This window comes from Talpa europaea (assembly GCF_964194135.1).
Source record: "Talpa europaea genome assembly, chromosome: 8".
NCBI classification, from domain to species: Eukaryota; Metazoa; Chordata; class Mammalia; order Eulipotyphla; family Talpidae; genus Talpa; species Talpa europaea.
The window spans coordinates 110,930,851-110,938,070 of record NC_140075.1 but is presented as its reverse complement, the minus strand read 5'-3'; positions in this window follow the sequence as shown (position 1 = coordinate 110,938,070).

The window sequence follows — 7,220 nt, the reverse complement described above, 5'->3', positions numbered from 1 at the left end:
GATCAGCCCTTCCTTCCAGCCCAGTCCTCAAAATCCTTCCATGGATGGGGTCAAGGAGGGCCAAGGGTTTTCTGGGAGAAAAGCTAGTTTCATTGGGGCAATCTACATTCACACAGGACCCCACCCGTAAAAAGGGCCTGGGACTTGGTTTCATGCTCTTGCTATGGTCTTAAAATTCTTAATTATTTTTGAACAAATGGTCTCACAAATCAGCCAGCTCTGTCTGAGGGTGAGGACATTTTACACAAAGGGCCTTCCTGTCTGGGGAACACAAATGGGCACTGGAGCAGCCCACCCCTTACCCTTCCCCCAACAACCCCAGTGAAGACGGAAAAACAAGAGGTCTCCTCTTGACTCAGCCAGATGGCAAGTGTGTTTCCAGAAAAGAGAAGAACAGCTCTGACCTCAACAGGTTGCAGGTAAGACCAGGCAGGAAGAGGGGTGGGCCAGGGAGGACAAGCCCACACTTTATGCCCTCTGCAAGCGGGTATTGAGGAGCCCCAATAGTCCCCTTCAGCCAGCACCCTGGAGGAGGCTGCAGTTCTGAGGCAGGAGGGTGGGTGGTCGCTCAGGGCTCAGCCAGCAGGGCCAGCCCAGGCCTGCTCTGACCCCTGGTCTCCAGCCAGTAGGTAATTCAGAAATTCCTCCCAAAGCTCTGGGCCTGCTGGCCTTGCTCCCCAGGCCTGAGCTAGCCTAGAGGGGCCAGCCAGCTGCTCCTGCAGCCTCCTCCTCGCTCACAGCTGGTCCAGGGTCAGATGGTGCCGGGAACGAGCTGGCAGGAAGGGAGCTGGCCCTGGATTTCGGGCCAGGCCTGGGGAGGATCCAGGTTCTACAGAAGAGGGTGGAGAGGGACCCAACCTTGTGTGTGTTGGGGAGGGTAAGAGGAGTGGAAAGCTGAGACTTAGCTGGGGGATCAGCCTGAGGCCCAGTCTGTAGCCCAGCTCAGCTCTCAGAAGGCAGGCCCAGTAGAGGCTGCCCTCCCTGGCAGAGACAGCAGGCTGGGAGCCAGGAGCCCTGGGCAGGGCCGCCTCAACACCCCTCCTTCTGACCCTGAGGCTGAGAACTGGGCCACCAGAGCCTCTTTCTCTGACTTCTCCCAGGATCCCAGGCTGCTAATCCCTCTCCATTAAAATGCAAATTTTTCTGGGAGGCTGGGAGAGGGCGGGCCTCCTGTCAGGTTTTCATTCTCCACATTTGTGGGAAGTTTGAGGCCAGCCAACCTCGAGAAAACCCAGAAGAAAGGGCAAGGGTGGGGATTCATGGAGATTGGCAGTGAAGACTTGGGGGGAAAGGGTGAAGAGCTTACCGGTTTCAAACTTAGTCTTCCCCATGGTGGCTCCACCACACCACCTTACCTCGGCCTCCCTTCCTCGCCTCCCCGCCCCAGCTTCCCAGCACCCATGGCACATGTGGTGCCCCAGCCCTTCTGCTCCTAAGGCCTCTGGGGTTTCAGAGGGTTTGCTGAGGCTGCTGCTGTTTTGTTGTTTTCCTTCCAAGCACCCTCCCATTTTTGCAGACAAAAGTTTCAAGACAAAACCAAGACTCTGAAATGTTAGATGAGGTCAATAGTCGTGACCATGAGGTTCTTCCTTCTCAGAGGCCCTGGCTGGCAGCAGCCCAGCCCAAGGGAACAGAGCACTGGCGTTGCCCCAGCGTCGCCACTACCGCCCACAGAACCAGGGGAAAAGCGCTGGCCATGTCCCAGCTGCAGCTTTCTCACCTGTAAAGGGGGGCTGGAAATCACCACGCCAGGCTCAGCGGAAGTGCTCAATCACCCTATCCCACCCTGCTCCCTGGAGGCAACTGCTCACCCCCAACCCAAGCTGCATCCCCACACACACAGTCCCACTGCCTGGTGGTGATTCCAGGCCTGGTTCTCAGAGTTGGGGTGTTCTCAAGCTAGAAGGATCTGGAAACATCCTTGCAAAACTCCAGGCTCCAGCGGTGGACCCGAGGTTTTCCTGAAACTTTAACACTGAGAGGTGAACTGTCTCTCAAGGGCCAGATCTGAGTGCCCTTCATTGTTGACAAAACTCAAAAGTCCCTCGCCTTACCTTCAGGTCTTCCACACCTACACAACCTGCAGAATCTTCATGCATCACACCTCCTAGAATAGAAGGTTTCCCGCCGTGGGCCTCTGCATCCACAGGGCCTCTAAGGGGCTGATAGCAAAACAAGGACCTCTACTCACTCCTGACCCCGCCCTGGCCTTCTGACCTCAGCCTCCTCCCCCACCCACCTGCTTCTCAGAAACCCCAGCTGACTCTGTTTCCCCTAAAGCAGAGTTTTCATCCTAATTGAGTTCTTGTCCTGATCTCTGTTCTTGCTTCCAGCCAAGAGCCAAGACCCCACACAGGGACCTGCTGACCAGTCCCACCTGCCGCCTGGTCTCCCGGGTCTTTATACTGACTTTTACTTCCTGATCTGACTTACAGAAAATACTTTTCCTTTCTTACCATTGGTGCATCCAGAAGATGGCGCCCACCACCCCTGAACATCAGGTTGACCTGTGTTCTAGCCAAACCTCCACCTGGAGTGGTACCCCCGGCCCTGTCCTCAAAGGGGATCTTAGCCTGTTTTAGGTCATAGGCTCTTTTGAGAATCTGATGAAAGTCATGAACTTGTCCCAGAAAAAAGCACCACAACCTCCAGCTCTGCACACAATCTCAGGGGTCCATCCACAGACCTCGCAGGTGTCCATGTGCCCGGGATCAGACATCCTCTCTCAGGGAAACCTATAATGGTGCAGGGAACACAGAAATGAAGCCCAAGCTACAACAGGCCCCACAGGCCATGGGGTGACCGTGGAGGGGTAAGACGTGTCCACCAACAGGATTAGGGGCTTCTCTCCGAGGAGACCCTGCAGGACTTGGCATCAGAAGGGGAAGGCCTGGAACTCCAAGGCAAGGCGTTGGGTGTCTGGGGCCCATTCCAAGATGAAAGAGAACCAGGAGGCAGCAGGTTCAGAAGTACTTCAGTATTCTGACGATGCTGCACTGGTTAAATGTCAGCCAGGAATCCCCCACCAGGGGACCAGTGAGAGGCCACTACCCCCATATTTAGGAGGTGGCCCTTAGGCGGATGAGCACTGAACTTTTCCCCCCTCTGGGGACTGTGAAGTCCCGGCTTGGCAGGTATACATGGAGCGGGGAAACATGCAGTGAAAACCAAATGACAGCTTTTAGCTTCTGGACACCAAATCGTCCCAGCGGGCCCTTCCTGGAGCCCACAGGAGCGGCCTGTTATGTTCAGTTTGGAAACAGCCGATCCAGGGGTTATTCTCATTCTCCATATGGTCACGCATTCATGTTTGGCAGTTGCAGGGATACAAAATCGTAGTGTGAGGTTCAGATCTCAACGTGCTAGCTTCCATCTGGGTGGAGAGGTTTCACCTGCGACTCCATCAGTCACGCATAACTACAATGTGACTTGCTGGGGAAAGCCACACTGCAGTAATAGAAGCAGATAATTCAACTGCAGTCAAAGGGGGGTGGGGGGGCCTCCCCGGTGGCACAGCGGTTGAGCGCTGGGTTGCGAAGCTGCCCACAGCCTCTACAGCGTGTGTTCAATCCCCGGCTGCTCCCCGGCCACCGGAGGAGGGTCCCGCATGGCGCGCAGACCTCCCCTGCCGCCCGCTGCTCCCCTCAGCAGTGTACTTTGGTCCTTCTGCCTGCTCTGCTCCCCGCTCTGGCTCTGGTGAATTCTCTGACCCTCCCGCACTTCTGACTGTACCCAGTGCTTGTATAAATAAATAAAAAAAAATAAATCTTTAAAAAAAAAAAAAACAAAGGGGGTGGGGATTCAATTATCAGCTAGTACTTGCTTGTCATCTCATATCCCACAGGAGGGCAGTGTCACAGGCTCCAGGAGCCAGGGCTGACCTGCCAGTGTCCCTGCAGCGAGCTTGGGCCTGGAGGCCACTCCCAGCTCCACCCCCTCCCCATAGACCCCAAAGAGCTGGTTCCCCTCCACCCCTCACCTCCCCCTTCCTGATTCTCTCTCCCTACCCCACTCCCAGGACACACATCCCTCAGCCTGGCTGCCTGCCTCCCCAGGGGCCTCCCCCAGCAGAACTGTAGTCAGCTACTGGGGTTGGGGTTGGGGTCGGGGTCGGGAGCGAGCTGTGCTGGGATAGGCATAAGGGGCCAGAAGAATGTGTAGCAGGGCCTCCCCTGGTGGTGCAGGCGGTTGCGAGCAGTGCTGTGAAGCTGCCCACAGCCTCTGCAGGGCGGGTTCAACCCCGGCCCAGCCCCCATATGACCCTGCAGACCTCTCCTGACTCACCCGCTGCTCCCCTCAGCAGTGTATTTCAGTTAGTCTGCCTGTTCTGCTCCCCACTCGGTCTCTGGTGAATCCTCTCACCTTCCCACGTATCTGGTATGTACCCTGGTTCTTGTATGCATGAATAAATACATCTTTAAAAAACAAAAAAAGAAGAAGTATGTGTTCCTGGCCCCACCCTCTGGCTTTCTGAGTTCCTCCCTGGAGCAGGGATACTCTAAGTACTGTCAGATACCCTTCTGCAAGCTGCTTGCTCATATGCAGGATGAGGGAAGGACAGACATTGTCCGGACATGTAGACACTTTCCCAGCAGTTTGAGAGAGTCATTCTATGTGAGATGAATGTGATGACAAAAAATGGGGGCTTGGATTTTGTAGGAGAAAGGTTTGTACGATGCAAAGAGACACATGAACATGCCTTGTGTTTTGTGTCTTTCATTCATTTCATTTTTTTCCCAGCCTTTCTTTTGTGTTCTATTTTACAAAAGGAAGAGTCCATCATTGATGAGAATTAACCAAGAAACCACTGGCCCTTGACCAAGAGTTGGAGCAGCTCTGGGCCAGACAACTTTTATCTTGGTCTTAGCAAACTACATGTCCACATGTCACATTACATTGTGCCCATTAGGGAGAGAGAACACACAGGGGGGACAGACCACCCCACACCCCTCACTCAGGCAAAGAGACTGACCCTGGTCAGTTCTCCCACCTCAGCTGTCCAGCTGGTAACCCTGTCCTCCACCAAGCTGTCACAGCTCTGTCTTCTCCCCTGGAACCCACAGGACTCTCTGTCTCCACTACTCATTTGGCAATTTAGCCAATACAAATAACATTGATGGAGTGCAAGGCTTTGTGCTAAGGATTAGACATGCGTCTCCCCCAGCTGGTCCCTGTTGTGTGTGTGGCCTCTTGTGGCTACTTTTTAGCCTCATTTGCCAACACCCCACTTACTGCTTTAGTGTGGAATCCTCTGCTACCAGCTTAGGCCCCAGGGCTGGGGCGCTCCTGGCATCCATCCCTCTCGGCAGCAACCCCACCCTGGCTGGGCTCAGGGCACTGCAGCAGGCAGGCACAAATACACAAATGCAGTCAGTCCTCACTTCAGGCTCTCCCTAGGTTCTTGGAGACCGGCGGGAAGACGCCACTGGCTCTTGACCATTGTCGAGTGACCTAGTGACCTAGGGCCATTGTCCTAGTGACCTACGACATTTATCATTGGATTTAGGGCCCACTCTAAATCTAGGATGATTTTGCCTTGAGCTCCTTAACTAATTACATCTGCAAAGATCCTATTTCCAAATCAGCTCACATTCTGAGGTACCAGGTAGACATGAGTTTGGGGGAGATAACATTCAACCAGTATAGCCTTCCCTCATAAATAGTCCCATGCACAGACTGGAGGCCTGTTCTAAGGCTTCCAACCTGTAGCCTCAGAAGTAACCTTCAGCCCTGGATACTGGTGGACATGCTTCAGGCTATGACCTGGTCTCAAGTATGACTGGATTGCCTGTGCCAGGCTGGAGGCTCAACCCTTGCTGTCTGAAGATGGCCTGCCCTTCTGGGCTGCCTGAGCGGCTGGCTGTTTCCTGACACAGCCAATGACTGAATGATCTGGGAGGACAAAGGGCCAGTCTTCTTACCTCCAGAAGGGACAGGTTTTCGTGGTGTCCCTCATGCTCCAGCGCTTGCCATGGGACGGGACCAACATGTGCCAAGCATCTTCCCTCCCCTGCTTCCTTCACATCCTTACAAATTCACCTGAGAGTCCTCCCTCAGAGACTTGCTTGCTCAAGAATCCCTGCCTCAAAGTCTATATCTGGACAACCTGGCTGAGGTCAGTGAGAGAGTGAGGCCTGCGTGACAGGAAGGGGACAGAGGTGGTGTCCCTCCTTCCTGAGTCAGCAAACCACCCAGCCCTCCTCACTAGCCCTCTCTCTGTGTTCGCGGGGTGACTGCACCTGGGGCACCAGGTACCCTCGGGGAGGAGAGGGTAGGTGGGCATGGCAAAGGAGGCAGGGCTAAGATAAATAGATATCACCTTGGAGCTTGTATTATGAAAACAATATGCACAGACGTGAGTGGACTTGAAGCGATTAGATTACAGAGTGACGTGTCAGCAGGCCCAAACCAACCAGCATCTCCTGGTTATCTCAGGGACGTCACAAAATTCCTGAGCAGAAATTTACTTCAAGCTGCCCCCACGCCCTCCACCTGGATTTACCATGTTATTTTGGTTCCCATAGCAGGAGATGAAGGCCAAAGGAACCAGGAGATTTTCTGCCACACACCCCAAGTGTTGACAGGGCTCAGAATCCACCAGCACAGAAGCCATTTAGCGCCCCCAATAGGCAGGGGCAGCCAGAACAGCCTCCATCTCCAGACAGGAAGAGGGTGGTAAGCTATCAACAGTCCCCAGGAGTATTTGGATTGTGGTAGGTTTCTGTAACAGACCGGAACCAGCATTAACAGGCTGAAAGCTTCCTGGAGTCCAGTGGTGATAACTTCTTATATCTGTCCCTCCACAATAAGGTTAGAATGAGAGCAGACCTACCCATACAAAAGAGAGAAACCAAGGGTGGACGATGAGATTGGCAGAGCAAAATGTTCTAGATCAGTATGTCAAGTACTACAGCTTTGCCAACCATCCTGGAAGTGGCAAGTACGTGAGTGCCCATTCATTCATTCATTCATTCAACAAACACTTGCTGAGTGTCACTATGCCCCAGGCGTTCTGCTAGGTGCTGGGGAGAAAAACTAGGAATTAAAATATCATCAGAGGCCTCGCTGGTGGTGCAGGCGTTAAAGACACAGCGTTATCAAGCTATCACCAGCCACTGCAGCATGAGTCTGATCCTCTGCTGGCCAAGGAGCAACACACATGGCACAGCAGACCTCTCCTGTCTCACCTGCTGCTCCCCTCAGCAGTGTATTTCAGTAGG